The 22,188-nt window shown below is 34.2% G+C and overlaps 1 pseudogene; it reads left to right on the top strand.

Moving 5' to 3' along the window:
- The first annotated feature begins 1,909 nt into the window (after positions 1–1,909).
- On the top strand, positions 1,910–11,907 carry LOC143405719 (thymidylate synthase pseudogene; annotated as a pseudogene).
- Positions 11,908–22,188: the final 10,281 nt, after the last annotated feature.

Genomic DNA, 22,188 nt, shown 5'->3' with positions numbered 1-22,188 from the left:
ATTACTGGATGTTGAACATTTTTTCATATATTTGTTGATTATATATCTTCTTCTAAGAAGTGTCTGTTCATTTATTAATTGGGTTGTTTTTTAGTGTTGTTTTATTAATTCTTTTTTATATGATTTTTATTTTAATTTGTTATATATGACAACATAATTCATTACAATTAATATTAAACGTATAGAGTACATTTTTTCATATCTCTGATTATACACAGTCACATCCTTTGTGTTGAGTTCTTCTATATTATGGATATTAGTGCTTGATTTGACATGTTTATGATAAAAGTTATTCATTTGTTCATTTCTTTATCACATATTTATTGTACCTTATTATATAGGTGAAGTACATATATCAGGAAAATATAACAAGTGGACTTTTAACTAATTTTTTTTCAAATTGTAACCTGTTTTAGAATGACATTGTGATGAATAGCTACTTGCAGACTTTTTAAATGTTGAAAACAGTGAATATTAAAATTAATTGGGAGAAAAAATCCAAATTTTCTTACATGAATTGGATCCAGAAATTTTGACTGCTACTTTTGGGCCATTTTTTCTTATTCAATACTTTATTTTTTTTCCATAATTTCCTTTTTCAATAGTTTTAGTAATTTCCTATGTATCAGAAGGATCAGGAAAGTTGTCAGACATGAATGTTCTTCCAATTAATGGGAACACCTCAAAGGTTTAAATCATTGGAGAGAAAAAGTAGAGTTTCATGTGCATTTGACTGGAGATAGTAACAGCACATCAGCTCTTGGGAAATTATCTGATAATTTCACTGATATGATAGAAAATATACACAAGTAACCAAATGTTCTACACAAAGTAAAATTAAATTTCTTCTTTGCACACAGGTTAATATAAGCTTAACAATGCATTGCAAGCAGAGCTTTATTTCTATATTTAATAAGGTTTCATATTATTTGATATTAATTTTTTTCAGATTAAAGAGACATATATATCATTTTATATATTATTTCTATGTATTCAGATATTATAATGAGTCAAATAACTATAGCATAACTTTACATATGATAAAATATTTCCTCATTTATGCAAATCCTATAAATTATAAGTGATAACATTTTATGTCACTTTTATATGCAAAATATAATAATGGGTCCTCTCCCTGATTTTAGGATGAAAGTTTATTAATATAAGCAACCAGGTCCCTTAAAACATGGCCACTGCTTAATTTTCTAGCCTCATCAATTGATGTCTCATTTCTCATACATATGATTCAGCTATTCTGGATTCATCAGGTCCTTTTCTTCTTGCTTGAGGGTCTTTATTATATTTATATTTATACACTATATCTTCCTCTCCTGTTCCTTGTTTGTTATATTTTAACATCTACATGTCTTTAAAGTCTCAGTTTAGGTACCATTTCCTCCAAATGTGACCACTCTCTACCTGTTTGAATTTTGTGCTCTACAACTGCACTCCAGTAGTAGTCTGTATGATTATCTGACATCATTACCATACACCTACCACCTGACAGAGAGCTAAAATGATTATTAATCACTTAACTAATTACTTAAAATAACATGGTCAGTGAGTTCATGTATTAACATCATTGTCAATAGTATCGACATCTGATATCCTTACCCCATTATTCTGGTATTTTTCATTAGACTATAACTTACATGGGGACATAGACTTTGTTATTTTTACTAACTTATCCACAATTTCCACAATAATGGCTAGCACACGATAGAAAACCAGTAAATATTAGCTAAATAAGCAATGTTTATTTATTAATTCTAATATTTGAACCCTTGTGTACCATGTTAATTTTCAAGTAGAAAAATGGCTACCTCTGTGCCTGGTAAAGAGTTGATATTAAATTTATAGCTGATGAATAAGTAAATATTGTGTACCATGTTAATTTTCAAGTCGGAAAATGGCTACCTCTGTGCCTGGTAAAGAGTTGATATTAAATTTATAGCTGATGAATAAGTAAATAAATATGGTTCTTCAAAAAAGCATTTTTAAAATAAGGGAGAAAAAATAAGGATTAGGGAGAACTGAAAAGAATATAAAAATTTAAAATAAAATAAGGATCATATTGTGTGCAGGCCAGGCTGCTGTAGGGTGACAGATTGATTTGCCCCAGCTTACCTTGACAATAGCCCAAGAAACCTCAGTCCTACCACATCTGAATGGCAGGCTCCATCTGCTTCCACCAGTGCTGGAACCTACCAGGGCTGCCACTTGGCCACTCCACTGCTTCACTGCTGCTTCTTGGAAGGGAACAAGAGACCTGGCTCTGAGGCTGCAGGAGCCATATCAGTATTTCAGCACCTTGTAGGGATACAAAGATAGGCAATTTTCAGACAGGCTAGAAATCATGTAGCTAAAACATATAATAAAAAGTGATCATGGAAATATGCATAAAGTGCCATGGTAGACCAGGTGAAGAAGTAATCAGTTCTGGGACTGGGTGTGTAGCTCAATGGCAGAGCACTTGCCTTACACATGTGAGAAGCTGGGCATGATACTCAGCATCACATAAAAATAAATAAATAAAATATAAGTATTAAAATCAATAAATAATTAACTCTAAAGTGACCAGAAAAATATACGAATCTGGACACTAAAAATTATAAAGTGTGTCTAAAGTGTGATTTTTCTCTACAATGTTAAATTACACAAATACTCAAAGCAGTGTGTCTCTATATTATAAAACAATGATCATACAGTGACAAAAATCACAGGGATTTTGGAAACAGAATACACCTAGTCAAATACCATTTTAAAAAAACTCACAACAAGTAGGGTTAAATGAAGCCATTTGAAATGATTTCTTCAACATCATATGTTAAAGAAATTCGAACTACTGAATTTCTTCAATTTAGAAGCCTTTAATTTAGAAGTTACATATTTCTAAATATCACAGTTAGTTTTCAACTAGTTGCTTAAAAACTATGGTAAATTGCACTCTACATAACAATTGAATGTTCATATATTTTTTCTATTCATTTAGCATTCATGGAATAAAAAAAATATCTGGCCCATAAAATTAAAAACATAATTAAGTTACTAATTATATGATCATTTAGGCCAAAGAATTATTTTAATGTATATATTTAATATACTTTGATATATGTTTTGCCATATTTTTGAAAAGCTACTTACATCTTTGTAAATGTATTACATGTGGAGATATTGTTTTTTTTTTCACCAAGATAGAAAAAGAGACTATAAAACAACAACTAAAAAATCTTATTACAGAATCCTAACATTCATCTTGACACCTATTATGCTTGCACTTATAAGCCTGCACTTAAGTCTTTGGAAGAACCAACATGCCTTCCTGCTTGTTCTAAAATGAAGCAGAGCTGATACCCCATTGGGTAATCTGATTTCTTTTCTTGGAATGCTTTATCTACAGATATCCACAGTTCACTCTTTCAATTCCTTCAAGTCTAATACCAGTTATTAACTTCTCAATAAGTCTTACTCTAGTTATCCTATTTACAATCTCATCCTGCCCTTCTCCTCTACCATGTTCTGTCTCCCATATCCTGGTCATCCTTTTGCTGCTTTGTTTTGACAGCACTTGTTATCTCTTAACACACACACACAACATAACTTCCTGTTATTATGTTTTATTTACTATTTTTCTTCACTACTGGAATGTAGGCACCATGAATGTTAGAACTTTTGTCCTGTGTATTCACTAAGATATCAAAGACCTTACAACTATGCTTAACACAAAGTACATGCTCTGAAAAAATTTGTTGGATAGTGAATAGATCAATAGCAAAAAGTTAATATGAAAATTTCAAATAGTCTAACAATAAATTCCATAAAATATTTAAGAAAGAAACAATGTAATCTTTTTCCCACTTTTTAAAACTTTACCTCCAACATTAATTTTCACAACATAATTACACATTTATAGTCAATCCAAAACACACACACACACACACACACACACACACACACACACATATCCTACTTTAAAAATGTTACCTCCTAGACAGCTGTCAATCAAATTAAATGTCATGTGTTAATGAGCTTTTATTTTGATAAAAATATATTTTCCTCAAACATCATTATTCAGACTTTAGTTCTTTAATACATAGAAATAGTAAATGCAATACTGTATTTTTAAAGAAAACATAATATTTGCAAATGAGTGATATCCAATACTATCATTTAAAACTAGATTACATGACATCTAAACATCTAAACATATTTCTAAAACTATAACAAGTAAATATCATGAAAAAAACAGTAAATACCTACTTTTTTGAGTCAGAAGAGTAATTTTATATTTTACTTTTTAAAATGATAATAATGGACACAACAATTTATTAAATCCCACATTTATATAATACCATCATATAACTGTTGGCAACCTGGCTATCTGCAGGCCATTTTCCCTCCCACCAGGCCAAATTCATAAATGACCCACCCTCTGTGGCAGCTCAAATTTCAGGCCACTTTTGGTATGATGCTTTTTAAAATGACACTTTACTCTCAACTATTGTTAATGCAAAGGCTTCTGTATTTTGACACACTGATTTGAAGAAAATAAATTCTCACCTATTTAAGGTCAGTGTCTTTAAAAAAGTAAAAATAATAAGAAAATATATTTCAATAACCCCAAAAATACACAGAAACAATATCACCTATCTGGAACTGTTCAGGCAACATTTAAAACTCTTTATCAAGTTTATAGTTGATAAACTATATGGTTTCTACATTCTTTTGAGATTTATTTTAAACCAGTATAACAAGTCCACTTTCTGTTTTTTCTCTTGCATTTATACATCCTGTTTAATTATTATGTTTAAAATGTTTACAGTATGGCAATAACTTTTCTACATAGAAAACATAGTAACAAATATAATACTGCTATAATATGACTTTTTTTTACTTTAAATGTTAACACCCTCTGTTTATTTATTAGTTGTAGATGGACACAATCCTATTTATTTATTTATTTATGGTGCTGAGAAGTGAACCCAGTGCCTCACACATTCTACGCAGTCATTCTACCACTGTGTCACAACCCCAGCCTTGCAACGTGATTTTTATGATTAAGACTTTAAAGAATTACTATTTAAAAAAATAGTATCAGGAGCAATAAATTTCAATAGAAAATGCAAAGAAATAGCAACACATAAGTGAAGACTAACTCAAGAATACATTAATGAATTATTTTCCTGATTGATTGCTATTTCTCTTAGATGTTGTGATTAAATTTTTTTCTTATGAGGCAGAATGCTAAATAAATAAATAAAGTAACATATTTAAGTGCCACCGTTAAGAGAGTTCTGACTAATGTAGGCACAACTACATGAACTTTAGAAATAAAAGAATCATCTGGGAACAGTGGTGCATGCCTACAATCCTAGCAGATTCACAGGCTGAGAAAAGAGGATTTCAAGTTCAAAGCCAGACTCAGTAACTATGTGAGGCCCTAAACAATTTAGCCTTAAGCAACTTAGTGAGACCCTGTCTCAAAATTTAAAAAAAAAAATATTAGGAAGGGCTGTTGGGGCTGGGGTTGTGACTCAGTGGTAGAGTGCTTGCCTTGCATGTGAAAGACGCTGGGTTCAATTCTCAGCACTATATTAAAAAATAAAAAAAATAAAGGTATTTTATACAACTAAAAATAAATATTAAAAAAGAAGGGCTGGGGATGTGGCACAGTGGGTAATAGCTCCTGGATTCAATCTCTGGTACCTAAATAAATAAACAAGTAAATAAAATAATCATATAACTACTAACGATCCGGAGAGTGATCAATAATTTTCAAATCCTTTCACTCTAATTCTGCTCACTAAACTTTTCAACAGTACTAAATCCTAATGCTGAGATCTGGACAAAGTGAAATTATCTTATCAAAATTGTTCCAAAAACTGTTTACCTTTTTCTAAGTTCTATTCAACTACTAGAATTGACAAAATTAACTAATTTTAATTTTATTCTCTCTGAGTACCTGTACCTAAAGGGTAAATTAGCTGAACTAAGATAATCCCTAAATGTTTATAGTTTTATGGTTTTAGATAATGGTGAAGACACCAATAATAAACAAATAAAAGCACTTGTAAAAGCATAACATATACCTATTTAGAATAGTAATATTATTTCCTAAAGGAAATCCTATCATGTAGTACTAAAATAAAGAAATTAGTTCCATATCTAATATTGAAAAAAAATCAGTGCCAGTGGGTTAAATGGGTGGGGGACAAACAAAGTTCATGACAACTATTTTTAAGTAACACTGTGTAACTCATAAAATAAATATTGGAGGGGCTGGGGATGTGGCTCAGGCGGTGGCGCGCTCGCCTGGCATGTGTGCGGCCCGGGTTCGATCCTCAGCACCACATACAAAAACAAGGATGTTGTGTCCACCAAAAACTAAAAAATAAATATTAAAAAAATAATAAATAAATAAATAAATATTGGAATGATCATTTATGGTTTGGGGTTCAATAAAAACAATTTCTAGATTCTAAAGAGTACAATAGATTAATGCTAGTTTGTTATACAAGCCTAGAACTAAATGTATTTATTATTCTTACTTCTAAACAACAATAGTAATAATAATATAAAGTTGTTACCATACAAGCTCTACTCCTAATTATAGCAATATTATTTAAAATAAAAAACAATAAATATTCATCTAGAATTATTTGAGTTTATAAAACCTCATATAATAAGTTCCAAGCAGGTCAATTAAAGGTAAAAGAGGTTGATCTTTCAAAAGAAAATTGTATGTAATAACTTTAAAGGAAGCAGTTTTAGCCAAGTGCAATGGCAGGCACCTATAATCCCAGTGGGTCAGGAGGCTGAGACAGGAGGATCAGGAGTTCAAAGCTACTCTCAGCAAAAGAGAGGCACCAAGCAATTCAGTGAGACCCTGTCTTTCAAAAAAGCACAAAATAAGGCTGTGGATAAGGCTCAGTGGTTGAGTGCCCCTGAGTTCAATCTCCCCCCCCCAAAAAAAATATGGAATTTTAATCTGAAAATATCAATAAATGTTATCAATAGGGACTATCAGGATAAGAATATTTGGTTTGGAATCTTTTTTGAAGTAAAACTATAACACAATTTCATTTTAACTGCTATGTTTTCCTTGAAATTTATTAGATCCAATCAATAATGATAAGTTTAAAATATACACGATTTAAAAACAGAGAGAAGGGATAATAATTGAAAACATGTAGTAGTTTGTAAAACCTCTTTAGAAAGTAGAGGGAGGGATTTTACACCTTTTCTTTAAAATATTTACAGCTAACATGACTCTTATAAAATTTAAAATGTATTGTGAGGTTTTATTATTCTAGTTTGTTTTGAAGCCTTCTCTATATTGTATCACAGTCTACATTTATAATTGTGCATTTTCCTTAGTGGGACACCTTGGGTTGGAGGACGAAAGGTGTGATAGGAGCAAAGGGTATTTAAACATCATTTACTCCAACTCCATGTTCCTTGGAGTAGGACATCTGGAGTTAATTCGCTTGCCTGGGACCATATATAATGTCTTTAGCAGCCAGGGGTAGAACACTGTCTTTCTTTGGGTCCATGTTCTTGCCAGGATATTCTACTCACTGCATGTTTGATTTTAGGCTAAGTTTTAGGCTGCTGGGAACTCAGAAAATTACCCATGGCACTCTACAGATGGATACAAATTGTTCTAGTCTTTCTTTTTAAGCTTATATCCATGGACCCCCAACTCAGTTTCCTTAGGAAACAAGGTCCAGACTGTTAAGTATCCTTATGCTAATGATTTGGAATCCAATTGGTAATATATCAGTACGCAGAAAATTAATTAATAAAATCACTCACTTCTTATTTCATATGGATCAGGAGCTTTGTGTGTGTCAAGAGTTGTTATAAGTGTAGTGGACAACAACAACCCTAGAAATTGACCCAAATTCCTGCCCTTATGGAGACAGGGTTCTAGTTGTGAAGATGAAGTTAGGGTCTATGAGGAATAGAAAAGAAGAAGATGAGATTACTACATTCAAGTGCTTAATATCTATCAAATTAAACAGCACAATGAAAAAATGTAATAGCTGCTGTTATTGTGACTTGTAGATAACTGTTTTTTTAAGACATTTTCCTATCTTTTTTCTTCTAACAATCCTATGGAGAATTCCTGGTGGAACCAGGGCTCAAATGCAGTCGATTAGATTCTAAATTCTTTAATCTATTTGGTACAGAATTTTTAAAATAAATGACAGCATAAGGCATTACAATTTTTATAACAAAAATAGAACACAATTTTTCACATTGCTGTTTGTTTATTAAGTATGTTGATACCAATTCATGTCTTCATAAATGTACTTTGAATAATGATGTTTATTGATACAATTTCAAGACCAAGCTTTTCCTCTGAATCTAACACTCACTGGCTTCAACATAATACAAGAATATAGTTTCTATATCTTTTAAACAAGAACAGTAAGCCTAGCCCTAACTTGTTTTGTTTTGCATGAGATTTTTAAAAATTAAATAAATTGGCTTTTGGTACATTTATATAGTGGCTTCTCTAAACCACTATATACATGAGAAACATTATTATACACCATTATTTTCTTATTGTTTTGAACAGGGAAAACTAAATTATTTTTAGAACCAAGAAATAAAATAAAAACTTAAGAATCTCCCTTCGCCCCACCACCATTCTTTATAGTCTGTAATTTGGAAATAGTTTTTGTTTTGTCAATAACTAGTCTAAACTTTTATGGGCTATTCTTTGTATATCCTAAGAATACATGTAAACCACAGTTAAGAAAATATTCTCCTACATGTTTTAAAAATTTTATGATTTTATAAGTAACATTTAGTATTGTTTATCATGTATGACTTGTGGATGGTGAATAGTTTCAATTTTTCAATTTTTTGTGTTGCCCAGGTCAACTTTTGTAAATAGTCCATTTTTTTCTGCCTTGTATAAAATGTCATAAATAAAGTTTGTAAAGGAGTAGGTTTGTTTCTGGGATTGCTATTTTTTTCCATTAGTTTATTCTTTGTCCAGGTGCCAATGTGATGTCTACTTGGGGATAAATCCTGGCTGCCCTCTTTACCATTTGTCTGGCCTTGGCTACTCAGCCTCAATCATTGCTTAATAATGGTGCCCACTTCACCATGCACCAGCTGCTGAGCTGTCTCTCATTGCTGACCTTAAAGTTTTAGGTTTTTATTATCTTCTAAATAATTCCCATGCCTCCCTTAAGTTCACAGTGCTGCCTTTCTTGGCCCTGGTGCATGGAAGAATTCTAAGCAGTTGTCAAGTAGTACTTGTTCTTCCTAGATGCCATCTATCCGGGACAGAACGGTATCAGTTTGTCTGAGTTCCAAAACCTATGTGGGATTTTTGTTACCCATGATTGGCTGACCAGGATCCTCATTTTCTCTATGAGAAAGAGTAATGAACACTTTAGCTAAAGCCTTAGTTGAGGAAATATCACCACATAAAAGAAATTAGAGAAGTAAATCATTTTTTAAATATAATTACAAGTATATCATTATGCTACAAAATTAATAACCCATGTCCAGAGACCTTTAAAATTTTAAAACTATTATTCTACTACATCAGTCTATATTTACATAAAAAATAGCCAAAGTGATTAATTTTCCATCTCCTCTCAAGAAATAGGAGTTTTTATATGTCTCATTTCTGCTATTAAGAACCATGTTTTCAAGATATTTTATAAGAATCCCATCCCACATATTAGCTTACTAAGTGGTAACTTGAACTATTAAATGAGAGGTAGATTGTTACCTATCAGCAAAAATATTTTCACCTGAAAATACAAGTCCTCATTAACTATTGTCTAAAATTTTCATTGATACAAATAGTTTATAATTAGTTTATGCTTATAGAGCACTTAGATTTTCCTTAGGTGGAGAGTGAAACAATTTGACCTATGTTAGTTGCTGAGAATTTCTTATCAATTAAGACTTACTAAAAGTCTTTATCAGATGACACACACATGCTAGAGCATGAATCTCCAGGATATATAAAGAACTCAAAAAATTAACATCAAAAAACCACAAACAACTCAATCAATAAATGTGCTAAGAAGCTGAACAGACACTTCTCAGAAGAAGATATATATATTAAATCAACAAATATAGAAAAAATGTTCAACATCTCTAGTAATTAGAGAAATGCAAATCAATACAACTCTAAGATTTCTTTCCACACCAGTCAGAATGGCAGTTATCAAGAATACAGGCAACAATAAATATTGGTGAGGATGTGAGAAAAAGGCACACTCATACTTTGCTGGTGGGACTGCAAATTGGTGCAACCAATCTGGAAAGCACTATGGAGATTACTTAGAAAACTTGGAAAGGAACCCCCATTTGACCCAGCTATCCCACTTCTTGGTCTATACTCAAAGGACTTAAAATCAGCATACTATAGTAATGTAGCCACATCAGTGTTTACAGTAGCTCAATTCACAATAAATAAACTGTGGAAGCAACCTAGATGCCCTTCAATAGATGACTGGATAAAGAAACTGTGGTATATATACCCACAGTGGAATATTATTCAGCATTAAAAGAGAATAAAATTATGGCCTTTACTGGTAAATGGATGGAGTTGGAGAACATAATACTAAGTAAAGTAAGCCAATCCCAAAAAAACAAAGGCCACATATTCTCCCTGGAAAGTGGATGCTGATCCATAATGGGGAGAGGGGAGGCATGGGAAAAATGGAGGAACTTTGGCTAGGCAAAGGGGAAGGAGGGTAGGAAGGGTGCATGGGGGCAGGAAAGATGGTGGAATGAGATGAACATCATTACCCTAGGTACATGTACGACTGCATACATGGTGTGATGCTAAATCATGTGCAACCATAGAAATGTAAAGTTTTGCTGTAGTTGTGTAAAATGAATTAAATGCATTCTGGTGTCATATATACCTAATTATAATAAATTAATTTAATTAAAAATACTACCCATCCTCCCCAACAAAAGTCTTCATTGTACCTGCCATGAGCTCTGAGTTGCAGTGCATTGTTACCAGCAGAGCAGTGGCTGCAGCCCAGGGAGCTGAAGTACCTGGAGCAGATCAAGCCTATCCTGTGTTGTACCTTCAGGAAGGAAGACTGCATAGACACTGGCACTCTGTTTTTTTTTTTTTTTTTTTTTTTTTTTTTTAATGAAAGCATGCTACAGCCTGAGAGATGAATTCCTTTGCTGAAAACCAAATGTGTATTCTGGATTTGTGTTTTGGAGAAGTTGCTGTGATTTATCAAGGGATCCACAAATGCTAAAGAACTATCTTCCAACGGACTAAATATCTGGGATGCAAATACATCACAAGTCTTTTGGGATGGCCTGGGATTCTCCATCAAAAAAGAAAGGGACATAGGCCCAATTTATGGCTTCCAATGAAGACATTTTTGGGCAAACACAAAGATATGGATTCAAATTATTCTGATCAAGGAGTAGACCAACAGCAAAAAGTGATTGACACCATCAAAACCAACCATGAAGACAGAAGAATCATGATATGTTTTTGGAAACTAAAAGATTTTCCTCTGATGGTGCTGCCTCCATGCCATGCCCTCTGCCAGTTCTATAAGGTGAATGGGGAGCTGTCCTGCTGGCTGTACCATAGGTTAGGAGTCTTGAGCTTGGGCGTGCATTTCAACATTGAGAGCTACGCCCTGCTTACCTTACATGATTGTACACTTCACAGTCCTGCCGATAGGTGACTTCATGTAGTCTTTTGGAGATGCACTTATTTACCTGAATCACATTGAGCCACTGAAAATTCAGCTTCTACAGGAACCAAGAGCTTTCCCAAAGCTCAAAATCGTTTAAAGTGTTGAGAAAATTGACAACTTCAAACTTGAATTCTTTCAGATTGAAGAGTACAATCTACATCCAACTATTGATGTGGAGATGGCTGTTTAGAGTGCTTTTAAAGGAGTTGGAAAGTTCTTGTCACTGTAGTGATTAGGCCTGATGCCCAGGTGAAAGTTTTATTTTTTTTCTAAAGAAAAAGGAACTAGGTAAGAAATCTGTCCATGACTTACCAATTATTCTTCATTAGCTTTTAAGTATGTTACCATTGGCGGTCATAACTGCTATGTTTTAGTAATCATGAGAGAAGAAAGTGAAAATTTATGTACTTTTAGGAAAAATATATAATATTTCAATCTCTTGGCTTCATGAACACTGGTGACTTTTATTATTTCGAAGTAACCCATCCATCATAATATCTGAGCTTATGAATGCTTATTTGTTTTATATGTTGCTATAATAAAGAACTGTCTGCAAGAAAATTTAAATATTACATAATAAAAATATGCCCTATAGGAAAGAAATAGAACAAATCAGACAAAACTTTCCTGTATTCATATATGAATACACCACCAGGGTAACTCCACATCATGTTCAACCCCAAAAATGGTATCCTAACTAGATCCCATAAAGTTATAATCGATGAATGTATAATACATCAAAATACATTCACTGTTCCATATATCTAAAAAGAACAAACATAAAATCAATTAAAAAATAACTATTGCTCCACCGAAATTATATTCTCTGAGAAGAAGATATGTCCATGCCTTTTCCACATTGTTTATTAAAAACTTCTGTTTTTCCCCCAAGACTTTGCAATCTTTCTATTCTGAGGCATTATACACTTTTATTTATGCCCTCCTATAGAGAATTCTGTGAAATTATTGATGTAAATGATATCAAGTTGGTTTTATACAGCAGACCCTTTTGTAAACTATAATTATAGAATATTTTTTAATGTCTAGAACTTGGAAATTTCTTTCTTTCTTTGGATCTCAAATATTTACAAAGTACCTATTTATGCATTGTACAGTTTTAATCATGGTCAGAAGAAATCTCCCATGGGCAATATATATTTTTCTCAGTAGCATGTTTGAATTCTTATGATAATTATGTTGTATGCAGGCCATAATAATAACTTAAGTGTACATATTAATGAGCACTTGTGTAGGTAGGTTCAGACTTAAGTTGTCTCTCATTTTCAGAGAAGTGATTCTGGTATCAGTTCTGTTTGAACTTTGCTGTCCTGTTTGAGTCTGTCTGATACATGCCTCCAGTTCCCAGAGTCCTTTTACCTCTCCTTCTCTGGCCAGAGACTTGGCTTTTCTCTTCCTTTCTCTGGGTTTTAAATGTCACAATTGCTGCCACAGCAAAGCTATTCCCCAATGGAGGTAGGCCAAAGGGAGGGTTGGGAGAGAGGAGAGGAAGGGATAAAAAAGGGAAAACAACTCAAGGATTCCTTCCATGCCTACTAGCATGCCTGTGCCCCTCTACCAGACCTGTGGTGAGAATAAAGGGGTCTCTCCTTGAGTTTTTATGGCATTTTTCTGTCATTTGTTGCCATCTCAGATCAAAACTGGAATGCAAAGTATGGGAAAACAAAGAAGAAAAGAAACCCCATTACAAATCAGTATTCAAGTTTTCCTTTCAGTTCCCCAATAATTTCTTCCACCCCATCTTGGTTGACACCCAAAGTTCAGGATCTTTAAGAATGCAACTGAAGGCTGATCAAAGGATAAAAGTTTAACCAAGGCTCAGCTGTGCACCCACACCCAGGTGCTCTGATGATGGGGCTTCTACTTATTGCTAATTGCATTAAAATTAGAAAAAGAAAACACATGAAAAGTAAGTTAGAAGTTATTGGGGGCAGAGCTTTGTACAATCTGCTCAGTTCCATCTTAGAGGAAGTTATGAGGAGGACTTGGAGACAGATTTGTGATATCTGTGAAGACTGAGGTCATAGGAGAAATAATTTGAGGGAATTTCTATCAACTGCTCAAGTGTTGCCTCTTGTTCTGGCCTTTCAATTGAGCTAGAGTACGTATTGAATCAGGTTTGTGCATATCCATACCATGTTCTACTTGTCAGAATTTCTGATTGAAGTAATGCTGAATGAGAACCTTGGAAATCTTTCTTGTACTCCCTGTGTGAGTTTGCATTGGATACCAGCTCTAGGCAATCTGCTTTCTGTCCCCATTGCTGAGCCATCTACATATAGGATTGGAGCTAGTACTTGGTAGCAATTATATACTAAGGCTGGTTGTCTATACTATAAGTATCTTTATAATTTTATTTTTATATTTCAAGATAAACTTTTAATCAGAGTTTTATTAGCTAATAGCTTTAGCTAATAGTAAATATAATTTTCCATAAATATTTAGTCCTGATTTTAAGTGATACTTTCAATTAGGGCCTTCCATAATTATCATGTAGCAAGTACAATACTAGGTATTTTGCATGAATTATCTCTTTTCCATCTCAATAATCATAAAAATTATGAGATATTATGTAATTTGTAAAAAGTTGTGCTGAGATTAAAACCCAGAATAACTTGTTTTACCACTGGACTAGGCCTCCTCCCAATCAACACTTTCAGCAAAAGAATACTGATCCCCTGTATTCTACATGCCTTCTACAACCTCAAGTATTTATATTTACTTCTTACTATGCTTGGGCACTCTCTTGTCCAGTGAGGGTATCCACAGAACAGGTTAGATAAGCGTTGCTCTGGAGTCCCTAATCAAGACCTCCAGAGGCCAAGCAGGATGCAGGTCTGATTTTATTGCAGAGTTTATACACACACACACACACACACACACACACACATTCAGGCAGTATCTATGTAGATTACAGGCAGCCACCAATACAATTTCTGGCCAACCGTCCTTGCAAAAACCAATTGAGGAGCAGGCCATGGAGAAAGCACAGGACCTGCAACCTGCAGCCTCACACCCGGGGCTGTGCCCACGGGGTAAGTGTTTTTTCACTCACATGCCTAGCATAAGGGAGTGGTTTCCCACTTGTATACCCTTAACTATGCCATGTATGCAGTACTCCATGCACTTTCTCCCACATCATGATAGCTTTAGTTTTAACCATAAAATGTGGCTGAGGAATCTGTTTGGAAACATGCCTCCATTGTTTGGAACATTTGGACACTGTGCCATACTGCCCAATTTAATATCATTTGATACCCAATAGGATTTTCTTGAATAAAGTGTTTGCCACAAGTCCCTCTTTTCTATCAAGGGCTATGCATGGTCTTTAACTTCTAACTACTGCCTGAACATCTATCTTGCATTTGGACTGGACATCTAACTCAGAGCCTGCCTGTGCAGCATTCTGGTAAACAGAAAATGAAAGGCATCTCTTACATTGTGGCCAGCCCCAAACATGGGGAAAATCTCATGGGCAGCATCACAACAGAGAGCATTCTTTGCAACATAGGCAGATATGGCACAACAGGCTGGAATGGTCTTGACAATTGGAAACAATATGATTCTTGCCCCATAAGACAGAAAAGGAGATTATATAGGAAAAAAATATGGAAAATATTAAATCTAATAATCAACATAAGCTACTGAATATTATATATACTTGCATGATTTTTTCATGCAACTTTTCTTTGTGTACAAATTGTGCCCATACATATTCTCATTTATGATTTCTTCTTAAAGTGCCCTACCAAAAAGAATCACAAACGTGAAAAGGCGAATTAAAAATGAGATATATGAGCTTGTCAGAACAAAAGCATAGTCAGAATAGATACAATTCAACTGAATGAGATAGAATTTTTTCTGTTTATAATACAGTTTTGAGGTAAAGGATTGTTCTTTACATTCATGTAAAGACTTTTTCATAGTATTACTTGGGTGCAAATTTCAGGTCACACAATATGTGTTTTTCAGGGCACATAGGAATTCTTCTTCTAGAACTTTTTCAGGTTTGGTTCTTCAGTGTCCTCCAGCTCTACCTCTGGGTCTCATTTTTAACTTTGATTCCATGCAGGGCTTAATATTCATGATTATTGCACTACAAAAAAATTAGACCCCAAAGAAACACAGATTGTCACTTCCTCTACCAGGTCACATATGCATGTCAGTGGGAGGAAGACACAATGAAAAGTGAAGGGATATTGCTTTGCATGAACAAAAAATTAACTCTTTTCTACTTTTTCTCTTGTTTTCCACTATTCTTTATAAAAACTGAGTTTACATATCCTTTTCCATATAGAAAAAATGCCAAAAAATGAACAACAACAACAACAAAACCCCATTGGCAACTAACTCTAAACTTTTGTTTCAATAACAGCAGCACATATGATTGACATCTAGTAGAAAATATAAATATAAAAGTATTGTTTATTGCAAGGAAGATTTTATTTTATAAGTCATTTCTGGCCAGTAAATGATCCAAAGTAACATTTGCAGAGTTTGATGAAGACAAACTCTTGAATAACTCTCTATATAGAGATTATTCTCTCTTCATTCCAAAATAAAATGTCATTGTCCATTTATTTGTATGTAATCAATTTCCACCATAAGTAAGATGTAAAAAACCTTCAGGAGTGTTCACCTTGTATTCAGGCTCTGATCAGGAAGAGACTGGTGTCCCCATAAAAACTCTCAAACTCCTTCTACCTCAAGGTGCATAGAGTGAATGCAGGAGCCTGGCAGAACTGAGCAATACAGATTTTCCTAGTCATAACTCAGCTTGACAGGCATCTACAAGCACAAAGCATTTAATTGACTGAACTGGCATGTATGTATCATGGCCACTGTTCAGTAAAGTAATACAATCATATGATCTGTGGTGATAATAATTCACAAGTTGGATATCCTAAATCAGATCTGGCAACAGGAATAAAAACAACACAGACTATCTAAAGGAAGATAGAACTAGTGTTTTCAGCTTCGTCCTGAAGGAGTACTATATTTTCTTTGCTTTCTGATTGTAGCTCATTCTCTATACACATATGTGAAGGAGGCTACGGGTAAGGTTCTGGAGGCAGAAAGCCCTGGTTTGTTCTCAAGCTGCTCTTCACTTCTCTAAGTAGATTTGGAGAATTGGCAGGAGAACCTACCAGAAGATTCTCTGCATGAAAATCTGATGAGTGTACTAGGAAAGTGCTTCCCCCAAGGGAAAAAAAAAGTTGTGTTAAGCCTGAACCAGAAACAGCCTTAGTCATCAGTGAGTAGAGCAGAGCTTGTTCCTCAAGAGAGTCCCTGGATCTTGAGTAATCCTAGGACTGAAAAGAAAACTGTAAGGGAAGCAACTAAATAGTTGTGACAGCAGGAGGTAAGTGCTTTCAACTGGGCAGCATAGGTTTGGATAATGAGATGACTGTTCTGCCGTAGATTATGACACAATCCTGGATGCTCATGAGGTCTTCAACATCTGTGCTAAGCCAGGCATGTTACAGCATCTGCATGGTGGTGCCAGGAGGCATCAGAATTCTTCATCAGAGGACCTAGGGAAGACAGGATGGAGGCCCTACATGTCACATGAAGGGTTCCTGGAACAACAGGAATTTTCACTTAAAAATACATATGTATATTTACTTAAAAATATATGTATGTATATTTAAGTGTTAATTTAAATGTGTACATTTAAATATGTTATTTCCCTAATTAAAGATTTGGTACAATTTTTCAAATACTTTAAATCTATAGAAATAGGTTGTTTCGGAGAATCTATTTTATAGATCCTATTTCTAGGTATAGAATTAGAACAATATAAAGATGATTAATCCCCAGTGAGTAACTCAGGCCCACCATACTAACATGCAGCTTTCATGGTATCCAGTCCATGCACTCTTTCATGGAGTGCTTGATTAGTGAAATATCTTGGAGATAGCTTCCTGGGGAATTGAGGCTCATGGTATAGATGAAGAACCAGCATTACAAAACCATATAAACAAAATAAGGCATGTATAGAAATGCAAGGGACTGGAGCAAAAATTCTAAGACCAAAGGATCAATGTAAGGTACCCACACTGAGCAGTAATAAAGATATGGAAACAAAGACAGGGTGGAGAAATCAGGGCAAGGAGTGAAGAATTCAAAACTAAGAGACATTCTCAAGTCCTCCTGTAGATGTCTTTGACTCAACTTCTTAGATGTGCTCAGGGCATTTGAATATCATCAAAAAAACCCTGCAGATTTTAGCAGGAAAAATCAGCTTTAACAACAGAAGTTTATTTTTTTTTCACAGTTCCAGAGCTAGGAGTCCAAGATCATGGTATTGGGAAGGTTGGCTTCTTCACCCTCTCTTCTTGGCATGTGAGTGTCTGTCTTTTCCTTCTGTCTTCACATGGGTTTCCCCTTTATGTGTGCCATTACCTAGTCTCCTCTTCTTGTAGAGACACCAGTATATGGATTAAGAGATCCTCAGATGACTTCATGTCAACTTAACCACCTCTTTAAAAACCCTGTCTCCAAATACAGTCATTTTTTGAGGAACAGGGAGTTAGAGGAATATATAAATTTGGTGAGTGAACGACACATAATTAAACTCATAATTCATGTTTTAAAAATGATTACATGTGAGATTGGGGTTGTGGCTCAGTGGTAGAGTGCTTGACTCAGATGTGAGAGGCAATGCATTTTATCCTCAGCACCACATAAAAATGAATAAACAAAATAATGAAATTTTGTCCAACTACAACTAAAAAAATATATTTAAAAATGAGTTGGGCATGGTGGCACATGCCTGTAATCCCAATGGCTTGGGAGGCTGAGGCAGGAGAATTGTAAGTATAAAGCCAGCCTCAGCAACCACGAGCTACTAAGCACCTCAGCGAGACCCTGTCTGTAAATAAAATACAAAATACAGATGGGGATGTGGCTCTGTGGTTGCTTGCCCCTTAGTTCAATCCCCAGTATAAAAAAATATTACATCCGAGTATATACTGATAGTTAATCTCTTATGATTTATTTAGTAAAGAAGTGGTCCCTCTTATCTTTTTCTCTGGAAAGACACCATGGAAGGGGAAAAGAAGTTGGCTGGTATTTCAGGGTTGGAGAATAAATCCATAGGAGTATGTGCCATTACTATTTCCAGACTTACCATCAGATGCTACCTATTGTAGGGAGAAAGCTGTCCAGCGTATTGCATTTATCATATTTTTCCCAGAGGAATTCTTTCAAGTTAAGAAAAAAAGAGTAGTAGAAAAAGTAGAGTAATAGTCATCAAATTAGTTCATTCCTTGTCTTAAGGAAACCCTCCCCCTATCTTGACATTGAGATTTGTGTGTATGATGAATACTGGGGAATGTGTTTAGGATCATTAACTGTGAGGAAGTAAAGAAAATCAAATTGGGCAGAAAGAGGAGCTCAACTTAGTGCATTCCGTGTAATTCCAATGAAGGCCTTGGCTGTCCCATAGGTCCAGAGCTGGAAGGCCTCCTCAGTGTTGTCCTCCCCACACCATTAAGAGGAGGGGTTGATCTCCCTCATCCACATGTGCCCAGGTCCAGTGATTGGATAAGGACCTTGGATACTATGTGACCTTGAGTAAGATACCTCTCTTCAACAACATCCTAAATGCCAAATGCCGGGGGATGAGAGCCTCAGACCCAAAGGCAGACAGGTAGTTTGTCTAAGTGACACAGCACAATATTCATTGCAGTAACCTTTGTATATTAGCCAAATTATCCCCCAAACAATCAGTTGGGACCCAATGAGAAGGTGAAAACTCCTAAGATGACAAATGCCTACTTGAAAATAAATTAATTTTGCCCTTGATCAAAGTGGGGGATGAATCCCATGAAACGTGTGACTCCAATATTAGATTCAAACGAGTATATCCTCCAAAGTTGGAAAGAGATTCAAAAAAAAACCTGAAAGTGCCAACTGACTGCAAAGTACAGCATTCCTGGATTTTATTACCTCTTTTACATGACCTCTTTCTAGGATAACAGAGAATTCTTAAATAGTGGGTTCATATAGTCTTTTGATATGCCTAAAAATGTTTGAAAATTTTTTTCTCCCACTTTTCTTTCTCTCTGACCTTCAATAAAGAATGAAAATAAATTATTATACCTTGAAGATACTTTAACCATGGAAATTGACAATATTAAATTACTCAATTCCCCCTGTTTTTCAACAAGTATGTATTTAACATCTCTATGAAAAGATAAATATGGTCTCAGCCTTCAATTAATTACAAACTTGAGAAGAAGAAGGTGAGAAAAAGTAAAAAAAATAGCTGAAATATTTAGAAAATATTTTATACTTTGGTAAGGTGACAGAGTGTTGACTTAGAAATAACTGAGGTGAAGAGATGGGCTGCTGTATTTGGCGTACTTGGAGGGTGTATTTTAGGAGGTGGAATTGAAGTTGAGACTTGAAGATCAGGGAAAAACCTGAGAGTTCGGCAAAAATCCTAAATTCATCTCTGAGATCCTGTTCTCAACTTCATGCCTTTTGATATGACAGCCTGCTGGGATCTCCCTCCCTCAATCCCTATTTGAAGTTTGGTCTTTGTCTTTGGTTTCCCTGTTCAGCTGCTGAGCTGGCCCTTCTGCCTGCATACACCTCCAGCAAAGATTTAACCTCCACCTGTTCCTGCTTCCACCAGAACTGTGTCTCCTTTCCTCCAAGGTTTTCTCACTCATTCCGAGTATTCCACAGATTATCTATTTCCTTTGATAAAAATCATGAAAATTTTCATGTAATTTATGTTATTTTCCTAAAGATAAAAGGACAAAGGAACAAGATATTCAGAGGAGGGAGAGGAAGAGAAAATGGTGAGAGAGAAAGAGTGCAGGAAAGATGAGCTTGAGGTCCAAGAAGTTTGTCATTAATGTATGGGTGATCTGGCTTTCTACTTACTATCCTTTCTAAATTAAAAGGATAGTAAACTAGAAAAATGAAGTGGCTCTCCATTCCCTGAAATAGCTTTGTTTAACCTTACTTAATATCTACATGATTCAAAATAATACATATGAACAAAGCTCAAAATTTATCTATAAAAACTAGATTCAAAATGCACAAACTTATATGTTACAGTAAAATCAAAGATAGTACAAGTTGATTGTTGTGTTTTAATCAGTTTTGACCATTTTCCCTGCTCTAAAGAGGATATCATAATCAGATGGTCATGGAAATTAGTACTTTGACCAGAGCTACTCTAAAAAAGGGTGATGAAAAAGAATGTTCTCTTCTCAGAGTGATTTTTACATTCAGGGCAGAAGCTACAGAGAAAACATGTCACCCATTCTCCAACTGGAAATATAAATTGTTTGTAGCAAATTTTGTCAAGGATGAAGTCAAATCTCAGTAAAAATTAGGTGTATGAAATCAGAGATTCATGGGATTTTACACTTCTCTTTGCATTTATTCTGCAAATAAGAGTGTTCCAAACTGTTATTCAAACTGCTAACATTTCAGTAATCTTTTTTCTGGAATAATGCCTTTTTTACATTCTATAGTAGACATAAAAGTAAATAAAACTTGTCTTCATATACAAGCATATCTTTTTTATTGATGCTTGCTACATGTTTTAATTAGTTTAGAAAATGACACATTGAATTTAACTAGTTACCATGACAATGAAATTCCACAAATCATTAAATTTAAACAGAGAGTTGTTCTGGCAGATACTGAAATCTATATTACCTGAAAGATCTCTCAAACTAAATATTTTTCAGAGCAGTTTATTATTCTATTGAAAAGACTAATTTAAAAAATGAACCTCAGATTGTATCTTGGGAATAGGAGGGTTTCACTATATTTTCTCTTATAGTCTAAATTTGTACTTTCTTTTCATTTGGAATTATGTGGCTCATAAAGAGGTTGAGATTGGAATGAAGGAATGAAGGCTTATAAAAATCTGGACACTATCAGTCAGAGTGTTCTCTATTGACCCCATCCCCACTGGGAAGCTGGAATTATAGGACTACATATGGTGGACAGATCTTATAAATACTGATTATATCCTCTAGCACCAAACCAAGATCTGATCTGCTATCATTATTAATACACTCCATCAGCAACTTTAGCAATATTAACTAGAAATGACCATTCACTTATTTTATCAGCAATGTAATTTAAATAAATTAATCTTGTTCATTATTACATAAGACTCCAAATATTTGATGGAAAATATTAATTTAACATTGTATTGAGAAATTCCAAGTACTTTCAGTAAGACATAAAGCTTCCCTGATTCTTGGATTTGTGTCATCATTCTACAGTTAAGAATATAACTATGATAACTTGAATATAAATTCAGGTTTATTTGACCCAAAACTCTGAGATGTTTTTATATATTTTCCCCAAAATATATAAAAGGAATGATTGAAGGAATGTTTGGAGATAATCAAATACATTTCAATCCTTTATCCAATTTCTATTCCCATTATCAAAGATTTAACAACCCCCCAAA

The sequence above is a fragment of the Callospermophilus lateralis genome, chromosome 8, assembly GCF_048772815.1.
Source record: "Callospermophilus lateralis isolate mCalLat2 chromosome 8, mCalLat2.hap1, whole genome shotgun sequence".
NCBI classification, from domain to species: Eukaryota; Metazoa; Chordata; class Mammalia; order Rodentia; family Sciuridae; genus Callospermophilus; species Callospermophilus lateralis.
Note: the sequence above shows the minus strand (reverse complement) of the source record. Positions and strands in the feature narration are given on the sequence as shown.